This window comes from Theropithecus gelada, chromosome 6, assembly GCF_003255815.1.
Source record: "Theropithecus gelada isolate Dixy chromosome 6, Tgel_1.0, whole genome shotgun sequence".
NCBI classification, from domain to species: domain Eukaryota; kingdom Metazoa; phylum Chordata; class Mammalia; order Primates; family Cercopithecidae; genus Theropithecus; species Theropithecus gelada.
The window spans coordinates 91,710,490-91,733,388 of NC_037673.1; the positions used below are offsets into that span (position 1 = coordinate 91,710,490).

A 22,899-nucleotide genomic window follows, 5' to 3' on the forward strand; every position below is an offset into this window, starting at 1 on the left:
AGGTTGGGCTGACGTCTGCTTCTCCTGCTCTCACCTATCCTCCTGATTTGGCTTCTGTGGCTCTCCATATGTCAGTGGATTATATATCTGAATATAGCTATTTTCTATTATTCTCCATTCCCTTCCCTTCCCAAACATAAATCCACAGTTCCTTCACCCTTTCTCAAATGACATGATTTCAAGTTCTCTTATGTTGTGACTGATGAACTTTGGAACTAAACTTTTTTCAGTTAGAAATTTTATTTAGTTGCAAGTAGTAGAGATCGCCAAACTAAAGGCTTTATATAAAGAAAGGTGTTCATTTTTCTCCCAGATAAAATAAATCCTGCATTAGACAGGCCAGAGCCAATGCAGTGACCCAGCAAATTCATCAGGGCCCCAGGACCTTCTAGGTTTCTTCTCTGTCATCCTGAAGATGCAGTTCTCATCCTCAGGCTCTGAAGGTGACTGTTGTCACTCCAGTTGTTGTGTTCCCATTCTGTTCCCATTCCAGGCAGGAAAAATGATAAGGGCAAAAAGCAACAGGGTGCAGCCTACTGAGTCTGCCTCCCTGTTAGGGAGCTCTTCTGGACACATTAACGGCAACTTCTGCTGACTTCTTGTTGGTCAGAATTGCATCACATGCTCAATCCTAATGTAAAGAAAGCAAGGAAATATAGTTCTTAAGCATGGTTTTCTTGCTACTGTGAATAAAAGCAGGATTCTTCTGATAAGCTAAAAGGGCAGACTAGATATGAAGTAGGCAACAGCAGTCTGCATCAGGATGTTCTCTTTAAATATCCCCTTTGGAAATGTGGCCTCTCTACTTTAGCAATAGTCTAGATAGAAGACAATCCTGGAGAGTAGAATAGGTCTACATCTCTCTCTGGAAACTTGACTTCTAGAAAAAGATGCTGATTAATTAAAATATCAGAGAAAAGGTACAGAGAAGGTACAGAGAAGCCCTTACTTGGGCAAAGCTTTGCTCATTCAACTCATGTACAAAATACAGAAAGGGTGCAGAGGTACAGCGGTACAAAGGTACAGAAGGTACAGAGGTACAGAGGTACAAAGGTACAAAGGTACAGAAAAGGTACAGGGAGGCCCTTACTTGGGCAAAGCTTTGTTCATCCAACTCAAGTAAGCTCAGAGCCAATAATCTTAATCTTAATCTTAATCTTAATATTTACCAAGGGTCCTTACCTGATTAAAGTTGAAAGTGTCCTTTTTCCTGAACTACTTTCTGTTCTGCACTATAAATCTACAAATCTGCAAATGTAGTAGGTCCATAAACCAGCTTCGGCTGGGATGATTTCTTCATAAGGATGTGATTTACTAAAATGCCTATCAGTTGAGTGGCATAGTTGTAACATTTTGGGAAGGTGTAAGTCCATGTATAAAATTCTTTATTAAACATGTATTTAGTGCCATTGATATTTTAAGAAATTACTCAAGTATAGTATCGAGTCTTGCTGGGAAGCAGAGAACCTAGCAAGTTCATCTAACCACTTTGCTGTTAACTTCTCTTTCTGCCCCAGTGAAATCTGGGAAGGATTTCATTGGAAGGATGAGATTCCTCCCTCCCCCACATAGCTATTTAGGAATAACTATAAGTAAAACAAAATAAAAAAAAAAATGCCTGCTTGATCTACAAGGAGTTGTGGAAATTTGCACCTGGTCTCTGAAAGTGAAAAGAGGCAAGACAGTCATTGGTATATCACAGACATCAACTAATGTACACACTCTGGCCACAGAGAAGTCCAGACCTAGCTAGTTCAAGTATAGTTGATAGCCAGATGTCTGATAGCCAGATGTCAGTGATAAAAGCAATCAGGGACCTTGTTGACTAAGTCTTATGAGTACAGGTAATCTAATTAGTAGCTGACTTTTCCCCAAAAATCCTAGAGAAGAAACTCTAGTGGTTGATTCTCAGGGCTCATTAATTAAGGAATGGTCATGGTCTCAGCACTGAGAATGCTGACAATTAACGTCACCTACAAGGCCAAATTAAAGACTATACTTTTTCTTTCTCCATCTTTATGTTCAGTTAGAATTGAAATCCTGTAAACTCATCTATCTGGTTTCCCAAAGGCTTGCCTTTCTGAAATAGACAAGAATGAAATGTAAGACCACAATCTAGGAATAGGTAGATGAGTGCAAATTGTGTCTGACCTCTCCATATTCTTATTTAACTCTGACAGAATTTTATCTGACAGTCACTGAAGACTTCTATTCAGCAGTTTTTCCATTGGCCCAAAGGAAGAAGTGGCAAAAATATGGTCCAAAGTATGATTACTGATTTCCTAAAGGCAATGGTAATTTTGGTGATGGAAAGCAAAAAGCCTGAGAATGCTTTTTTGCTATTACCTCCTGGTCATTAGACTATGTTTTCTGTGAATTTCAATTACTATTGCTCATTCATTCATTCACTCATCCTTTTAATGAATAGTAATCGTTCACTTAGTACCTACTATATGCTTGGCATTGAGCTGAATTCTGAGCATGCAAAAATCTTTGAGAAATTGTTTCTGTCCTCACAAAACTTACGACTAAATGACTATTGATTAACTTACCTTTGTATTGTTTTTTGAAGCTCTCAAGTGCACGGAATTTATACCAACATTTCAAAGGAGTTAGAGTAGGTATTAATAGCCCTATTTTAAAACTGAGGAAAATGAGACTCACAGAGTTTAAGCAAACTATTTGGATTGCACAGAAAACTGATAGCAAAAAGAGTTCAATGTCAATTCTTGATAAGCTTCACATTTTAATGTAACGAGATATTTATATATGAAATTTTATTATAACAACATTAAGTGAAGTCTATTTTTAACCTCTTTCAGTAGTGATAATGTTCTGACCTAGATTTCTAAAATACAGGAAGTTCATCCCGCTTGATTCGTGCATTGCAGATCTGTACTATTGATAAAATGGGATGAAAAGAAGTGGCAAGTGAGTTTGTTGGTTGCTTCGTAGACTAAAATTTAGTGGTATCAGAATGACTAGAGTCTGACAGTTAAGATTTAATTCCTATCATTTGCCAGCTGTTGTGGACTTAGTAAACATATATGGGCTATTAAGAAGCGTGTATTTCAAAGTATCAAGTCATATTTAAAGGATTACTTAAGAAAATGGGATCATATCTCCTGTGTTCTAAAGAGGCCACATACTTTAAAAAAAATAACCAAAAGTAGAGACATTTTAGTCTTTTTTATTTTAAACTTTCTTTTCACACCATTTTCATTTTTCATCACCAAGTAGATTTTTTGGTGGTTGCTATCTTTCTTTACATAGTCCATTGCAATGGAGTTTAATCTATCCAGGGCTAAAAACTGAAAATATGGACATGGTCAGGAAATGACATGTATTTGTTTCTCTTCAGAGGAGTGAGAGGGTGTCTGGATCAGTGGTTATCAAAATTGGCACAAACCTGGCACATACTAAGGTCACCTGGGGAACTTGCGAAATAGGCTATTCCAAAGCCATAAAATCTCTGGGGGTGGGACCCAGGCATTGGTATTGTTTCTGAAATATCCCTGGGTTATAACAAGCAGCCAAGGTTGAGACTTGCTAGAAACTTTCACTTCTGTTGGAGAGCAAAGTAATCAAATTAAGCTAATTGCTAGTACAAAGTGAATGGCTTGTGTTATTCACATTTTCCAAATCAGTATCTAATGGAGATTCTAGCTAGTGTGACAAAGTATAATGAAGACTATCTCATCTAGTTTGCACAACTGCATAGTGCCTAGGACATAAACACTAAATATTACTGGCATTATTCTATTATTGTTTTTTAATTCTTTGATAAAGGAAGGGAAAGAAGGAAAATAAATATTGTTTTGGAGATTAAAGATTTTTCAAATCTTGCATTTGTCCCAGTTGAATGTATTTGAAATGTAATAATTTGATATCCAAAATGTAAAACCAAGAGACATGACGTAGCATATTTTATTTCCAAGGAATCCTACAAAATTTCACCTACTTTGGTACATACCTTATCAAAGTCATTTTATCTGCCTCTAGCGTTTCGTAGGAGAGGCTAGGGAACATGTGCCCACTAGTAAAAAAAAGAGAGAAATGCACTTTTCTTGTGGCAAGTCACAGGCATTCCTTGAGATTGGGGTGGGATGGGGTGGGGTAGGATGTCAACAAACCAGTAAAGTGTTGCTGTGAACTCTAATTATTTTTTAAATATGATTTCCAGTTCTTATTTGAATGTTAATGGATTTTAAGTATTTATCTCTGAACTAATTTAGGGTGAGAGACAAAACCTTGGAAACAGCATATATAGAATGTCATGATCTTCCCAGTTGCTTCATGGAAATATTCACATACTGACCTACTCCTCTTACTTTCTCCAGGGCACATAACTACCATATGTATTTTCTTCTTCTAGTATGTCTTGGAATATTGACTTTGTGTTATTACTTATTTCAGAAACAAAACACAAACAGGAACAATAAAGGTCTTAATCTAAAGACTAAAGTAATTCACAAAGAGCAGAAATAGAAACTAAATTCCGTACGTTTTCTCTTTGACTTCTAATTTTCTTTTCTTCAAGTAGATTTTATATCTCTCAATTCTTATTCTAATTCTAATAGCTTATTGCAAGCTATATCTATCTTTGCCATATTCGTTTCTTATTTAATTCTTACCTCCATGTCTACATTTTAAAAAGTGGTTCCTATATTCAGGAATAATTTATTACTTAGCTCTTGAGAAAGAAAGCTGACTTTGTATGTACATTTTCTTAAAATGTGCTTTGAATTTTACTCCAGGGACAGTGGTTGAAATCTTACCCAGAGTTATTATGTTAGTTACAAAGTAGACATGGATTGATGTATGATAAGAGAAGAGTTTCTGATGTCAGGAATATTTCATTTTATTTTGGAATAGCTGATGATTGAGGGTTTTAAAAAAATTTCTGTCTTCATGAATTTTCCATTAAAACACTATTTTTTAAATCTGTATCCAGAGCTGGAATTTTGTATTGCTAAAACTATTTGAGCCTATTCTCGCTTTTATTCTTACTTTGTCAGGCATATTTACTCATGTCTAAGTCTTTTCAGTTATTCTTAATCCTACTTAAAATCTTTGGGTGGATTAAAAGTTGCATTTCCTTGTAGCTTATGTTGCAAGCATCAAATGAGTAAAAAATAAAGATAATTTATTTTCCTACCATAAGCTTAATGACTCATATTCTGGGGCAGGATGGGGGTTGACAGGAGGAAGAAGGGAGGCAAAGAAAAGTAACAAGTAAATAGCAGGCATGTTTCAGGAAAAACTCCAGCCAGGGCTGTTGGGCTGAGCTTTATCGATGCTGCTTCATGATACGTGTCAAAATAAATGTAGGAAACAGCTTTTGCCTCAAAACTTGGAATGTTGTGGTTAACTGATATTTAGGTAAAGGAATGTTACAATTGGAATAGCTGGCCTAAAACTCTTCCCAAAACCATCACTTTTATTTATTAAACTTTCTGAAAAGAAGAAAAGTGACAGGGAAAGGCACAGATCATTTATTTATTTGACAAGTTTCTCAGAGTTCTTTTCCTTGATAAAGCAGCAATGACGATGAATTTTATTATGCTTAGTGTATGTGTTTGCTTGGTTTAAATTATTTACATATTTACTGTTAGGGCAGTAATAAAACCAGGTCAGTCCAAATAACTTTTTTTTGTCTTGTCTGTAGAACACTGTGAAAGTTGCATTTTTAATGGATGATGACCACAGTTGTTTTTAGGATTCCTGAATGAAGTCATGAAGTCTGAAAAATTTTGGAACCCAGAGTTTTAACTCATGTTACAATTTGAGTAACTGCTTCACAGAAAAGGGCCTGGTCTAATTTTGAGCCTGTGGCTTGATTCTCACAAGTTTGATGCTTATTTCCCAAGGATAATATTTATAAGCCCATAATTAAGGCAGTACTTTAGTTAGACTTGAGTTGTGAAAAAAGAAATTCAGATTACTTTAGGGTTCCATTCCTCAAATCTGGTGTGCTGTGCTATACTTCTACAGTCAAGTGTGCTACAAAATAAAGTCTTTGGGACCCTCTGTTAAATAGGTTTAAACTTTTTTGGAACAAGATTTCTAAGAGACTCAGATGTGCAAGTGAGCATTCTGACTAAGAAAGGATAAGGCATGTAGCATCTCCAGACCGTTAGCAAGCAGTATCTATTCTCATCTCTCAGAACTCTGTTTCTTAGAGCACGGTTAAGGAGAATTTTTATATATATAAATGTATCACCTTCAATAATCAAGGCATAACTGTATATTTATATTTATATATTATATATTATATATAAACTTACAAATATACTATATAAACATAATTTATACAGTATGTGTTTATATATAATATATAATATATATACAGTTTACAGTATATTTATGCTATATAAATATACAGTATATAAATATACTATATAAATATAAATATACAGTATATAAATATACAGTAAATATATATACTATATAAATATACAGTTATGCCTTGCTTATTGATGATGATACATTCTGAGAAATGTGTCATTAGGCAATTTTGTCATTCTGCTAACATCGTATTTTGTTTTCACACAAAATTAGATGGTATGGTCTCCTACACGGGTAGGCTATATGATAAAACCTATTGCTCCTAGGCTACAAATCTGCACAGCATGTTACTGTACTGAATACTGTAGGCAATTATAACATGGTAATTGTGTACGTATTTGTGTACCTAAACATATTTAAACAGAGAAAAAGTATAGTAAAAATATCATATTATAATCTTATGAGAACACTGTCATATATTCAGTTGATCGATGTCATTAGGTGGCACATGACTATATGTAAATATATGATAAAATACATAAATATAATAATAGTATATATAAAACCTCTTTATTATTTTCCTGTTATTATTTAATCTAAGCCTAATGTTGTATTCCCTCTGCAGAAACCCGCATCATAAAGGGCCAGCACAGGGAGGGGCACCAGGAATCCAGGACCTGTTGGTTATTTAATTGATGACACTGGCGGATTATGGTCTCTTTTCCACGCATGAGATGTGGTGCAGGTCTGCATGATGTCGTTTTCTTTTCCCTTGTGCATTCTCAAGACAGATAGCCCAGATGGCGCTGTGATTCATTGTGAAGCAGGAAGGAGATGATGCAGCAGCATCTGCAGTGCTGCCAGGAGGAACACATCTGTAGCAATTGGTTGGATCTTTACTGCCTCTGAGCTGTTTCTCCCTGTGCTTAGGTGCAGGTCTTGATGAAGAAGAGGGTTCTAGGGGCAAAAGCAAAATTAATTTGTATCTTTTTCTGAGTTTAGAACATTCCTGGGCTCCTGTTAATATACGTCAAAGCAGTTCTAGAGTCATCTGAAACTTGCTCGACATTGCCAGTGTGCATGTGTAGAGGGATCTCTGTAACTATTGGGTTCTGATCGAATGCATTATAAATAATATGCAGGAATCTTAGCAGGGCTAAACATCCATCTTGGTTGGAAAAAAAAGAAATGTTTTCACTTGGGACACTTAAATATATCCATTAGATTCTACTTAATTGTTAAATAAAGTGGGGATATCTTGGGATGGAAAGGATAAAAGGGAAGATTGCTGAATTGACTGTTGATGTTGACATCAGTTGTTTAAAAAGATTGTTTGTGATTGCACTCCATTCAAAGCCAGATAGGGATAATAAATTCAGGGAAGACCTTCTCATGAGCCTTCTCCTAAGAACCCCACTACTCACCCTTCTTTTGACTAACGTTCTGCACAGCAGCAATTTCATGCATTGTTCTTTATTGATTCATTGGGTAACTGCTGCCCCCAGAACTAAGTGATAACACTGCTTTCCCTTTGGTCAGTTATTTGTTCTTGTATTTTTTACAGTCCTCCAAGGGCTTACTCACCATGGGTAAGGCACAGTGCATGGCATCCAGGAAAACACAGCGGCACACAAGGCGCACTTTTTTGCCATCCACTGTTGTGTACACATTAAACATACTAAAAAATGTGTGTGATAAATTTCATACAAAGTCATGCAAAGGAAGTGGTTAACAGGTTTGTAGAATGTGATCATTAGTAGGCAGATTCCAGCCACTAAAGGCTCAGCATGGACCACCTTGTAAGGATGCTGCATAAGGACTCATGGTGAGTAGCAGCATAGCCACCTCATTTTTTTGAAAAAAAAAAAAAATGAAAAAAGAAACTCACATTACTGTACCCTTTCAGGACTTCATTTTGCAACTTTCGTGCACTTTTGAAGCAAAAGCCATGACATCGTAACTTTGGTTTCTTTTCAATAGTTCACTTTCTGAGAGTGTAAGTGGGTACTTGGTGTATTATAGGCCATTATCAGACCTAGACATGATTGTGGGTTTAGTCTGGTGCTCACTGCTTCAGAGGCAGGTCTAAGCTATGCCTTCTCTCTTTCAGAAAAATTGTTCTGTGATTTATGATAATATTTTAATTAATGAGGTTTCTACCATTTATTACTATTACCTTCATTTTGAAAAAATCATAGTCATTTATCATATTTCATCCATTTTAAGATAAATGCTCTTTCACATTTTAACATCTTTGAAATCAAATGTGTTTTGTAATCAATGGCATGCCATAGTTTAGTTGGCAGCATTCCTCTTCACCCTTTCAAAATTTTCGTCTAGAGGCACATGCCTCTACCTGTGAAGCATTGGAGACCCACCCCCCACCATGTTTCTGGTACATGACACATTAAAGGAACTCAGGGGTGCATGACATTTGGGTCGTACTGTTGTGAGAAAACCAGGTCACTTTATCTGATATCTTGACATATTACTTTGTCCTCTCCTAATAGCACAGATATGAGATAAAATTGTCTCATGAAGTTATGCTGTTTCATAATGAATTCATTTAACATTTAGTGAACGCTATAAAGTATATGTTTTTCCTCTGTGCACTATGCACCATGGCCACATTTGAAGAGTATAACAGGTGAAAAACACAATTTTATATGATGAATTAATCTTATATAATGACTAAGGGAGGTATCATAATACAATATACAAGTAAGTACTAAATGAGAAAGTCAGACAAGATAAATTCTAAATGGAAAGAGGTTACTTTGGGCTGGAAAGAGTTAATGGAAGATATGAGAAGTGAACTGGGCTTTGAAAGCTATAAAAATATGTATGGGTAAAAATGGAGGAAGGGGAAAGTCTGTTTTTATTCCTAATTTTTTAAAGCATCTATCTTTGGTCGACAGAGCTGTACATGAATGCAAAGTGGAAGTGTATTTTTAGATTCAGAGCATGTATTTGAAAATACAGCATACATTTATGAGATTGGCTCTTTTACTAAGAACCAGTTAGAATGTCTGCTTTTCTGGGAATTCTGAACACTTCTTGCTAAATTGAGGTGGCAAAAGAAGACAGCAAAGCACTGACTCACATTTGAGATGGCAGAGGAAGGATTGGCAGGGCAAATTTAATTCCAGGGAGGTTTCAAGGGGACTTGCTGTCTTAGATCTGAATGTGAATTGAGTATAAACCATGACTCAGAGAACACTCTTGAACTGCGTAACATGACTAAGCAGTTCTCACCTAAAACAAGCTAGCATAGGTCACGTTTGTTTATTTAGCAGGTAATTTTGAGGTCTTCTAAATAATGAAGGCACAGTTTTTGGAAGATAGCCTTAGACTCCCTTGTGGTCATGCCACTTATGCCTCCGATCACAGTGAACCCTGTTCTTCCTGAGATAGGGCTGTGCTACATATAGCACTTAGTTGAGGGGTGAATTTCTGTTCTTAAATGGGCCTAGCTTCCTCTTTCTCTTCTCCTTCATTTCCTATCTTACTTCCTCTAACATTTTAGAGCTCAGTTTGAGCATTCCAGAGCAGTTTATCAATAAAGATTGATGTTATTTCTTTACCTTTTGTGGTGCAGTTCTAAACTTTTAAATTGAGTGATGAAGACCCACTCCACAATTATGAATACTAGATTACATTGCTTTAAAAAAAAAATTCTGTTTTCAGTTATCTTTTGGTCTTAATGACTGAAAGCCCTGAGTGAATATATTTAAGAAGCTTTCTTCTATTTAACAATTTACTCCAAGCTTAGGACATCAGAGTCCCATTTTCCATCCTTTTCATTTTTTTTCATATGCCAGAGGAGCAGTTTTCAACCCTGCAGACATTAGACACTTTTACAAAATACTGTTGCCTGGGCTCCATCCACAGAGATCCTGATTTGTTAGTCTCAACTAGGGTTTAAAACCAGATTTAAAAAAACAACAACAAAACTCCCCAGATGAATAGATAGCCAGGCTTGAGAACTATTGTGTTGGTATTGGAATCTGGTCAGAACTAGTGAAAATCTCTAAGTCCAGAGAGCAAGGCCGACCCGGTCTAGAGAATCTTGAGGCAGAATTTCTCTAGCAGCTGTTGGAACAAAGACTTCTGTGGATATCCAGAACATTCTTGGATCCCAGTGCTGAAACTCCTGTAGTTTAAAGATTTCAACATCTTTGTCTGTTTTCTGTCCTTTAGCTTCAGAGTGAACCACTCACTCACCCCTGCAGCTAATATATAATGTACCTTTGTGAAAGCTAAGGAAAGCCATCCATTTCTTAATACATTGTCAGAATAATATACGCATTTATAATGATAACATTGTAAATGGCACGTTATGGACTTGTATAGTGCACAGACTGCACAACCACACCCTGTGGCCCATCATGTTCTTGTTTTTCCTGCTTAAACAAGTCATGATCTGAACTAGTGACCTGGAGACTATAGGCATCAGATGGCATTTATTGGCAGGCTGGCCTAGGCATGGCAATTAAGATAAAAGGCAACTTCAAAGTCTGAAATGATGGGTTAGAGATCTCAAAAGGCTCCCTGTCTCATAGCTCTGCCATGTTGCTTAATTTAGCCCAGGTTGTTTGGGAAATGAATTCAAAGTTGACCAAGTCAGTGTCTAAAAGCTGTGAATGAATAATATATAAAACTTACGGCAAATATGCCTTTGCCTGACAACCTTGGATGGCTTTATTTGGTTACAGAGAGCTAAAGACTAATAGAACTTGCTCATCCTCAGCAAAATTGTTGAGTAAGGGTGGGTTTATTTTGAGATTCCTCAGCATCTTCTCTCTTTTTTTGGTCCCTTTTTTCCTAGGAGTAGACACCAATAAAAGGCATGTGTTTTGCATCTCATTGCCTGGCCAGTGGGCTTCATGGATGATTCTCATCTTCCTTGTAGCTGCATTTAAGCAGGCTCTAGTGGTATATCAGCATTGTCCATGAGAACTTCCTACAATGATGAAAATGTTGTATTATCTCTTCTTCCCTGGGCATGTCTATGCAAACCTACTCCAAAGTTTGAGAAAGCTAAGAGGCTGAAGAAAGAGGCTGACAAATCCATTTTCTGAGAAAGAAACAATTAATAGAGACTGACAAACAGAAGCCATGTCTGTGTCTTGGGTAACGGTGGGACAAGATGATGGATTGCCATGCTATTACCCCCCAACTCAGGGCTTATATACCATAGGAAAAGGCAATACATGATGCAGAAGGGATGTGTAGAACAATTGATCTACAATAACATCAAGATTGTTTGACCTAAGAGCAGGATTTATGGTAAGTACTTGCTGTTATACAAGGAACAATTGGAACTCTTAGAGGTCTTCCTGGAACAGCAGTTAATCAGAAGCTAACATGGCAGATTAGCATCCAAGATGGAGTTGCTTTGGCCTCCACATCTGTGCTGTTCAAACAAGGTATGTACTAGCTATATGTGGCCTTTCAGCACTTGAAATGTTGCTAGTGGAACAACAACAACAAAAAAAACCCTGAATTTTTAATTTTAAATACTTTTAGTTAATTTAAATTTAAATAGCTACATGTGGCTAGTGGCTACCATATTGGACAGTGCAGGTCTGAAAGATAGGTTTTATCCAGAGGGGAGAAAACGAATATTTGTTATGCACCTTCCAATTTTCAGGAACATTCTTTTTATGGTCACATCTAATCCTCACAAAACCTTCCTAGGTAGATATTATCATTTCCATTTTATAGATTGAAAATAACTGAAGCTCAGGGAATCAATTACCCAAGGTCTTATAGCTAATAAATGATCAAATTAACCTTCAAACTCAGGTTAGATTCTAAAGCCTGCACTTGAAGTTTTCTTGGGGAAGTAGTCTTCCTTGTGATGAATTAGAAGCTAAATTCATAATAAAACAATAACAACAACTATTAAAACACTCCCATCAAACATCACTGTATGGTAAAAGTAGAATTCCTGAGAGGAAGTGAAAAGAGAATGTGTGGTGGCCCAGGTCTGGGGCAGCACACGTAGCAGATGGGAGTGTGGTGCAGAAGAGTGGGTTGGGAGGGAGGAGAAGGGTGCTAAAGCCACTGCACCGAGGAAAAACAGACTATTCTCACCATAGCTTCCACAACTTTTCATATACCGAGTCCTGTGCTCTGTCCTTACTCTGTCCTTTCTTCATGAGATTAAAATCAGGCTTTCATGCCCTTAATAGAGCCAGCAAAAGCTTACTTGCTAGTAGTTGCTTAGGACTGAGTAGAGGTATGTCTGAGGACTGTCAGCTTCTTTTTTTTGGTTTTGTTTTGTTTTTGTTTTTGTTTTTGTTTGAGACAGAGTCTCGCTCTGTCCCCCAGGCTGGAGTGCAGTGGTGCAATCTTGGCTCACTACAAGCTCCACCTCCCAGGTTCCCACCATTCTCCTGCCTCAGTCTCCCAAGTAGCTGGGACTACAGGCGCCCGCCACCATGCCTGGCTAATTATTTTTTATTTTTTATTTTTAGTAGAGACGGGTTTCACCACGTTAGCCTGGATGGTCTCGATCTCCTGACCTCATGATCCGCCTGCCTCAGCCTCCCGAAGTGCTGGGATTACAAGTGTGAGCCACCGCGCCTGGCCTGTCAGCTTCTTTTCAGCAGGGCCCAATCCCTGACCAAGGATAGGTCTTCTTGCTCAACTGGTTTTTCTCCCCACCCCAGCTCTTCCTCTTTCATGCCTCAAGATGCCCACAGTTTACACTTATAGCCCCTTCTCCTTTCTCCTATGTCCTGCTATATTTGTGGTCCTCCCCACATCTAGTGAATACATTAATCCTCTAGGCAGTACTTCTTAGCCCTGACTGTGTTGTAATTAACTGGCACACTTTTAAAAATGCAGCTGCCAGGGATCCACCCCAGACAAACCAAGTATGAATTTCTGGCAGTAGGACATGGGCGTCAGTATTTTTTAAAAGTTCCCCAAGTGATTCTAATGTGCAGACAGGGCTGAGAATCCCAGCCTTTGTTGATTTGCCATCTGCGTGTATCCCAGAGTCCTACTGCTTTTATATTTTTTAAACCCAGAGAATGAGATAGGTAGATTTGTGGGTGGAGAAGGGTGGGTGTTGTGGGTGGTAAGTGATAAGGAGTTGGACAAGTGGCTCAGGGAAACTGAAAGTGAAGAAGAAAAAAGAAATGTGTCAAAGACCCCACTGAGAGTGACAAGCCATTATGGATGGATGGAGCACAAGAAATCCTGATGAAAGAGAGAGGTCTAGGATAAATTATCAATATGGGACATTCTCCATTCAACAATCACTTGTTGAGAATTTTTGGTGCCAGCCTCTGCCACAGGGGCACAAAGAGAAAAGAAGGATGCTTACCATGGAAAAAGTTGTAGGGTAGTATATGAGAGAGAGAGAGAGAGAGAGAGAAAGAGAAAGACTTGGTTGACCAAGTAAGAATAATCCTCAAATATTTAACTACTTATATGTGCTGTATTAGTCCATTTTTACAGTACTATAAAGATAGTACCTGAGACTGGGTAATTTATAAATAAAAGAGGTTTAACTGACCTACAGTTCCACATGGCTGGGGAGGCCTCAGGAAACTTACAATCATGGTGGAAGCCAAAGGGGAAGCAAGGCACGTCTTACATGGCACCACGAGGAGAGACAAAGAGAACAAGCAAAGGGAAAGTGCTGCATTTTAGGACCATCAGATCTGTGATAACTCCCTCACTATCATGAGAACAGCATGGGAAAAACCACCCCCATGATCCAATCACTTCCCATCAGGTCCCTCCCTCGACATGTGAAGATTATAATAAAATGAGATTTGGGTGGGAACATAGAGCCAAACCATATCATGTGCCACTTGCTCTTTACCCAGAAAATTAGCTTTCATACACATCACTAAATACATGTCAGATTATCTTTGTTGTAAATTGTATTCAATTATGGCAATATCCTCTGTTGATGTCTTCTGAGCCTTTGTGTGGTCTGTTTGTGCACAGTTTAAACAAATTAGAGGGATTTTTAGCACAATATTCACCTGCAACTTTTCTCATAAAGATTATGGGTAAAGTAAATGTTTATAATAGTTTCTGGCAAATGTCTTGGTGTAAAACACATTAAATAAGTCTACTCGTATTCTTTATCACCCTACTTACTAACGCTTTCCTCTATCACATTACACCTAACTAGTTTTCATTTATAACTATAGCCAAAATCACAGTATTTCTATGCTCTGATGGAAACATAAATGGGAAAATGATTAAGTGTGTCTCCATGGCTTTGTGCCTTCTTATTCTCGGCTTCAGCAACAGCATTCATTGGAAAACTGTCTTAGTTTTATTGTGTGTAGTGCTTGTGGTAGGACCCTCTCATGGGAGAAGGGGAAAGTATGGAGGATTAATATTCCTATTCATCCTGTGGGCATTTGACTTCCTCTTTGCACCTTCATGACATAAATAGCATACACATGGCCTTGGTTAGTTTCATCTGTTTTGTACTTCATATAAATGGAATCTTACAAGTATATGCTTTTATATCTGGCTTCTTTCATTTGACTCCATGTTTGTGAGATTAATTCATATTTTTGTGCATAATTGTAGATGATTTACCTTCATAGTTGTAGAATATTTGATTGTGTGAATGTACTCCAATACAGTTATCCTTTTAATTGGTGAGGGACATTTGATAGTTTTTGATTTAAGGTTATGCTATAAACATTCTGGTTCATGTATTTAGGTGAATGGTTGTATGCATTTCTGTTGGAAATATACCTAAAAACGGAATTTTCAGGTAACAGGGTATGTATGTTTTAAGTTTAAATAGATACTGCTGAACAGATCTTCAAAGTATTTGTACCGAGTTTCCTTTCTACCAATACCATGTGAGAGTTCTGCTATCTCCACTTGGCCTTTTACATCTTTTTAAAATTTTAGGCACTCTGGTATAAGTGTGTATGTTAGTCAGTGTTCTCCAGAGAAGCAGAATCAAAAGGAGGTATATGTGTGTGTACATATGAGTGTATGTAAATATATATATTTTTAATACTCATATATAAAATTTACTACATATATATGTATACATATGTAGTACATTCCTTGTATAGGGAATTGGAGACCCTGAAAAGCCAGTGATGTAATGAAGTCCAAGTCTAAAAGACTAAGAGCCATGGGGTAGAAGTTGGAGAAGGCCAGCTGGAGTCCTAAAGGCCTGAGAGAACCAGGAGCTCCAATGTCTGAGAGCAGGAGATGACAGACATCTCAACTTAAGAAAGGAGGGGAAATTTCCCCTTCCTCTACCTTTTTGTTCTATTCAGGCCCTCAATGGATTGAATAATGAGGGAAGATCTTCTTTACTCAGTCTCTGATTCAAATGCTAATCACTTCTGGAAACACTCTCACAGACACACCCAGAAGTAATGTTTTACCAGTTATCTGGGCATCCCTTAGCCCAGTCAAGTTGACACATAAAATTTACCATCCCAGTGTAGTACACACTGTGGTTTCATTTTCTTGGTGCCTATTGAAGTTGAAAACCTGTCTTGTTTGTTTGCCATCTACAAATAAATTTTGCTGTTTGTTTTAATGTGGTTATTCTAATAACATATAGACAAATTTCTTATCCTACTTTTTCACTTAGCAATTTTCATTAGTTAAAAAAAAAAACTGATACAGTGTCATGGAAGAATCAAATTCCCATTACTTAGGCTAACCTAATACAGTGGTTTTCTCAAAATATTCAGTCTCCTGAGAGTAAAGGGATGGTGGTCTTCTGGTTCCACAATGGCTTTGTTAAAGCAAGCTGGCTTCACTTCTTCCCACACAAAACAAAAAACAAATATACATTACTGAGATTATAACCAGCAATATCCCAGAACTAAAGTATGAGGATGAGACAGTTCCCAGGACCACAAATAAGTGAAAAAACCCTGAGCATATGGTAAGAAAATCTGATTTTCATATTTGTAATACCACCTCCCTAATCTGCCTGGCACGAAGAGTGATCAAACATTTCCCCCAATCCACGGTTTCTACACTAGTAAAAGTGAGATCCTAGTGGGTAACCAGCTTCCTCATCACCTTGGGTTCCATGGCAGGAGACTTTCCCTGCTTGAACCCACAGGAAGCAGCATGAGGAGTAACTGAATAAAGAAATATCTCTAAAGAGAGGTAAAGGCAAAGGGGAGGGGGGCATTAGTAACCCCAGCCCTAGAAACTCTGCTCTGTACCTGGACCAAAGGAGACACCAAATCAGTGACTGTTCAGCAGCACTACACTGTAGAAAGTTCATTCTACAGCTCCCCTGGCTGGCACTCTGTTTGTTTACTAGAAGAGAGGCAAACTTGGGCTTGAGGCACTATCTAGTGCTGAAAAGGAGGCAGCAATCTAAAGAAAAAAAAAAGAAAGATAATCAACAGGTAAATTACAAAGAATCTCTAAGCAAACATATCCAGTAAAAACCCAAACAAGCCAGACAGAAGACTAAAATACATAACTAATCCATCAATGCAATGACATAGATGTACATTCATAATAAACAACAGCAAATAGAGCCATGACATCTCCAGTGGACAAACAAACCAGTGACTGACCACAATGAAATGGCAATATATGAACTCTTTGACCAAGAATGCAAAATAGCAGTTTTAAGGAAACTCAGTAATCTCCAAGATAAGGCAGAAAATCAATTCAGATTTTTTTCTGAGAAATTTAACAAAGAGGTTGAAATAACTTTTAAAAATCAAACAGAAATATCAGAACTGAAAAATGCATTTGCTGAACTGAAAAATGTGTTAGAGGCTCTCAATAGCAGAATGGATCAAGTAGAGGAAATAATTAGTGAGCCCGAAGACAGGCTATTTGAAAATATACAATCAAAGAGAAAAAATAAAAAGGAATGCAAAGGAATGAAAATCACCTACAAAGTATAGAAAATTGCCTCAAAAGACCAAATCTAAGAATTGTTGGTGTTCAAGAGGGAGTTGAGCAACAAAAAGGAGTAGAAAATGATTTAAATAAATAACAATGGAAGACTTTTCAAAACTTGAGAAAGAGATAAATATACAGGTACCAGAAGGTCAGAGAACAACAAACAGATTTGACCCAAATAAGACTGCCCCCAGGCATATAATAATCAAATTTTCAAAAATGAAGGACAGAGAGAGGATTCTCAAAGCGTCAAGAGAAAGGAAACAAATAACAAATAAAAGAGCTGCAATTTGTTTGGCAATAGTCTCCTCAACAGAAACGATACAGGTCAAGATGGAGTGAGACACCATTTTTAAAGTGCTGAAAGAAAAGTCTGCCGTCTAAGAGTGCTGTATCCAGGAAACCTATCCTTCAAATATGAAGAAGAGATAACGTTGCTCCATGACCAGGAAAAGCTGAGAGAATTCACCACCACCAGACCTGTCTTGTAAGAAATGCTAAAGGGAAGATTTCAATCTGAGGAAAAAAAAATCCACTAATGTGCAAAAATAAAAAATTTGGAAGTGTAAAACCCATAGGTAAAATTAAACACACAAACAAACCCAGAATACTCTACTGCTGTAATTGTGGTATGCAATCCACTCATAACTCTAGTATGAAACATAAAAGATAAACAATAATGGCTATAGAAATCTCTTAAGATATAGGCAATATAGAACATGTAAACTGAGTCAAACGTAAAGTCAAAATGTAAGAGGTATGGAGTTAAAGTATAGAGGTTTCTTCCTTTTTTCTTTGTTTCTGTTCTTTATGATCTAAGATAAATTGTCATCTCTTTAAAATAACTTGTTATATCTATAAGATGTCTTTTGTAAGCCTCGTGGTAACCACAGGGTAAAAAACCTCTAATAAATTCACTAAAAATAAAAAGTAATAAATTAAAACATACCACCAAAGAAAATAACCTAGCCACAAAGAAAGACAATAAAAAGGAAGAAAGGAAGAGAGGAGTTTCAAGACTACCAGAAAATAAGCAACAAAACGGAAGTAGTAAGTCCTTACTTATCAATAATAACACTGAATGTAAAAGGGTTTAATTCTCCAACTAAAAGGCACAGAGGGGCCAACTGCAGTGGCTCATTCCTATAATCCCAGCACTTTAGGAGGCTCAGATGGGAGACTTTCTTGAGGCAAGTAGTTCAAACCCAGTCTGGGCAACGTAGCAAAACCCTATCTCTACAAAAAAAAAAAAAAAAAATTTTTTAATCAGCTGAACGTGGAGGTACATCCCCATAGTCTCAGTTACTCGGGAGGCTGAGACAGGAGGATCCCTTCAATCCATAAATTTGAGGTCACAGTGAGGTATGATTGCACCACTTCACTCCAGCCTGGGCAACAGAGCAAGATCCTATCTCTAAAAAATAAAAATAAATAAAAAATAAAAGGCACAGCATGGCTGAATAGATAAAGAAATAAGACCCGATTTTGTGAAGAGGTGAAGACTGAGCGGTTGTGGCCGCGTTACCGACCTCGACTAGCAGTCAGTTTCTCCACGCAGAATCCGGGAGTAGGAGACTCAGAATCGAATCTCTTCTCCCTCCCACCTCCTGTTTTCAGCTTTGTGAGAAACCTTATCATCAAACACAATGGCCAGCAACGTTACCGACAAGACAGATCCTCGCTCCATGAACTCCCGTGTGTTCATTGGGAATCTCAACACTCTTGTGGTCTAGAAATCTGATGTGGAGGCAATCTTTTCGAAGTATGGCAAAACTGTGGGTTGCTCTGTTCATAAGGGCTTTGCCTTCGTTCAATATGTTAATGAGAGAAATGCCCGGGCTGCTGTAGCAGGAGAGGATGGCAGAATGATTGCTGGCCAGGTTTTAGATATTAACCTGGCTGCACAGCCAAAAGTGAACCGAGGAAAAGCAGGTGTGAAACGATCTGCAGCGGAGATGTACGGCTCCTCTTTTGACTTGGACTATGATTTTCAACGGGACTATTATGATAGGATATACAGTTACCCAGCACGTGTACCTCCTCCTCCTCCTATTGCTCGGGCTGTAGTGCCCTCGAAACGTCAGCGTGTATCAGGAAACACCTCACGAAGGGGCAAAAGTGGCTTCAATTCTAAGAGTGGACAGCGGGGATCTTCCAAGTCTGGAAAGTTGAAAGGAGATGACCTTCAGGCCATTAAGAAGGAGTTGACCCAGATAAAACAAAAAGTGGATTCTCTCCTGGAAAACCTGGAAAAAATTGAAAAGGAACAGAGCAAACAAGCAGTAGAGATGAAGAACGATAGGTCAGAAGAGGAGCAGAGCAGCAGCTCCGTGAAGAAAGATGAAACTAATGTGAAGATGGAGTCTGCGGGGGGTGCAGATGACTCTGCTGAGGAGGGGGACCTACTGGATGATGATGAGAATGAAGATCGAGGGGATGACCAGCTGGAGTTGATCAAGGATGATGAAAAAGAGGCTGAGGAAGGAGAGGATGACAGAGACAGCGCCAATGGCGAGGATGACTCTTAAGCACATAGTGGGGTTTAGAAATCTTATCCCATTATTTCTTTACCTAGGCGCTTGTCTAAGATCAAATTTTTCACCAGATCCTCTCCCCTAGTATCTTCAGCACATGCTCACTGTTCTCCCCATCCTTGTCCTTCCCATGTTCATTAATTCATATTGCCCCGCGCCTAGTCCCATTTTCACTTCCTTTGACGCTCCTAGTAGTTTTGTTAAGTCTTACCCTGTAATTTTTGCTTTTAATTTTGATACCTCTTTATGACTTAACAATAAAAAGGATGTACGGTTTTTATCAACTGTCTCCAAAATAATCTCTTGTTATGCAGGGAGTACAGTTCTTTTCATTCATACATAAGTTCAGTAGTTGCTTCCCTAACTGCAAAGGCAATCTCATTTAGTTGAGTAGCTCCTGAAAGCAGCTTTGAGTTAGAAGTATGTGTGTTACACCCCCACATTAGTGTGCTGTGTGGGGCAGTTCAACACAAATGTAACAATGTATTTTTGTGAATGAGAGTTGGCATGTCAAATGCATCCTCTAGAAAAATAATTAGTGTTATAGTCTTAAGATTTGTTTTCTAAAGTTGATACTGTGGGTTATTTTTGTGAACAGCCTGATGTTTGGGACCTTTTTTCCTCAAAATAAACAAGTCCTTATTAAACCAGGAATTTGGAGGAAAAAAACCCTGGTTTTTTATTTTTGTATTTTATTATTGTTTACTTCAAACTTTGTTTTACAGCGTCCTCCACAAAACCTCTAGAATGTACTAGATACATTTTTCTTGGAGTCATAATCATGATACATACCAACACAACACTACTCAAATTATATTTCATTGAGTTGCATGTTGCATTGAGGAGTCAAATAACTTGACATACAGTGGAGATTGTTTTTCAAAATGGCTTTTACATCCTAATGAAAGTTCAGTGCTTTGTGGTCCAACTGGCACCCTTTTTGAGGTTTTTGTTGTGTGCTAAATTGTTTTGTCCTTAAATAGGAGAGACTCAAAAACAAGATTTCAGGAAAATTGCAACAGCTGGACAATGGAACTCCCCCTGCTTTCTTCTGTTTTGTTCTTTTAATTACTATTTATAGCCTCAGTTACCTTCTGAATTCTGAAGTGTATACCTCCATGTTACTGAAAACGAGAAAACTCTTATTTCCTGATACTCCACAGTTTGCCTTCCCAGGTGATTGAGAACATAAAGAATGTTACATTTATTTTACCCTAAATGATCTTTTACCCCATTAGCTGATCTTTGTGTTTTCCCTCAACTTTATTAATTACAGTGATTGTATTTTTAGCATCCAGTCTTACTTAAAATGAATATATTAAACAGCTACCAGTGTTGTGATACCTCATCCTTGAAAGGCTTAGTTGATTTGTGTTTTAAACTTCAGTTTTTCCAGCACAACAGAAAATGATGTTTATAATTTTTGTGCACACAAACCTTGGATTCCCCTATAAAGTTGCTATTGTTTCATAGCATGCAGCACTGGCCTTTTTTCATCCTACTCATTACAGGCAAAACTCATGTCTTATTTATAAGGATTTTATAGATCATTTTCTATATCAGGTGACAAAAGCAGAAAAGAATGAAGAGGCTGAACTATGAACTACCCTTGGAGCCCATATACATGATATAGGCAATTTCTTTGGTATGTTAATTCGGTCAAAAATACTACCCACTTGATGTTTTCTGATCTGATGTGAGCTCCTGTTACACAGACTTTTAGTAAGTAACCCATGACTAGAAAATAAACTGGATGCTTAGGAGAGAGTGTCAGATGTATAAGATGCTAATAAAACATGTTTAATATTATGTTGTTAGCTGTAAGTTTTTGGGAAATACTGGAAAAATTAGTCCACAATCAAGTGTCTACTTTTCACTTCACTGTAGGGCCTCTTTCCCCGCACAGAGCAGTCTATTTAGCTGTGAATACCACAATCTGCAGATGTTCAAGTCCCTTACATAAAATGGCATAGTATTTGTATGTAACCTATACATAGTCTCCTGTATACTTTAAATCATCTCTACATTAAAATACCTGATATAATGTAAAAAAAAAAAAAAAGAAAAAAAGAGAAAAAAAAAAGAAATAAGACCCAAATATATGCTATCTACAAGAAAGCAACTTCACCTTTAAAGACCACATATAGACTTAAAGTGAAGGAATGGAAAAAGATATTCCATGAAACTGGAAACCAAAAAAGAGCAGGAGCAGCTATACTTTTATCAGATAAAGTAGACTGATACAGTTTGTCTCTGTGTCCCAACCCAAATCTCATCTCAAATTGTAATCCCTGTTGCTGGGGGGAGAGACCAAATGGGAGGTGATTGGATCATGGGAGCAGTTTCCCCCCATGCTGTTCTCATGATAGTGAGTGAGTTCTCATGAGATCTGATGGTTTAAAAGTGTGACACTTACCCCTTTGTTCTCTCTTGCTACTGCAAGATGTGTCTTGCTTCCCCTTTGCCTTCCACCATGATTATACATTTTCTGAGGCCCCTCCAGCCATGTGGAACTGTTGAGTCAATTAAAGCTCTCTCTCTCTCTCTCTCTCTTTTTTTTTTAAAAAATAAATTAGCCAGTCTCAGGTAGTTCTTTATAGCAGTGTGAAAACAGACTAATACATAGACTAAAAATCAAAGACTATAAAAAGAGACAAGGGAAGTCATTATATAATGTGAAAGGGGACAATTCAGCAAGACAATATACAATTATAAATATCTATACACCCAACAATGGAGCTTCCAAGTATAAAAGCAAACATTAATAGATATAAAGGGAGAAAGAGGCTACAATACAATAAGAGTAGGGGATTCAACATCCTACTCTCAGTAATGGACAAATCATCCAGACATAAAACCAACAAAGAAACACTGGAGTTAAACTATACATGAGAACAAATGAGCCTAATTCACTTTTACAGAAAATTTCACCCAGCTGCTACGGAATACACATTCTTCCATCAGCACGTGGAACATGAAAGACTCAAATAAATAAAATCATAAACAAAAGAGAAACATAACAACTCAAGTCACAGAAATGTAAACAATAATTAGAGACTATTATGAACAACTATATATGCCAACAAATTGGAAAACCTAGAAAAATTTCTGGACGTATACAACCTACCAAGATTAAACCATGAGGAAATAGAAAACCTCAACAAACCAGTAACAAGTACCA

At 37.4% G+C, this 22,899-nt stretch overlaps 1 pseudogene across 1 annotated transcript; it reads left to right on the forward strand.

The window, feature by feature from the left end:
- The first annotated feature begins 18,688 nt into the window (after positions 1 to 18,688).
- LOC112626653 lies at positions 18,689 to 20,379 on the forward strand (annotated as a pseudogene). Its single transcript, XR_003119936.1, has one exon. The product of XR_003119936.1 is annotated as a heterogeneous nuclear ribonucleoprotein C pseudogene (transcript).
- Positions 20,380 to 22,899: the final 2,520 nt, after the last annotated feature.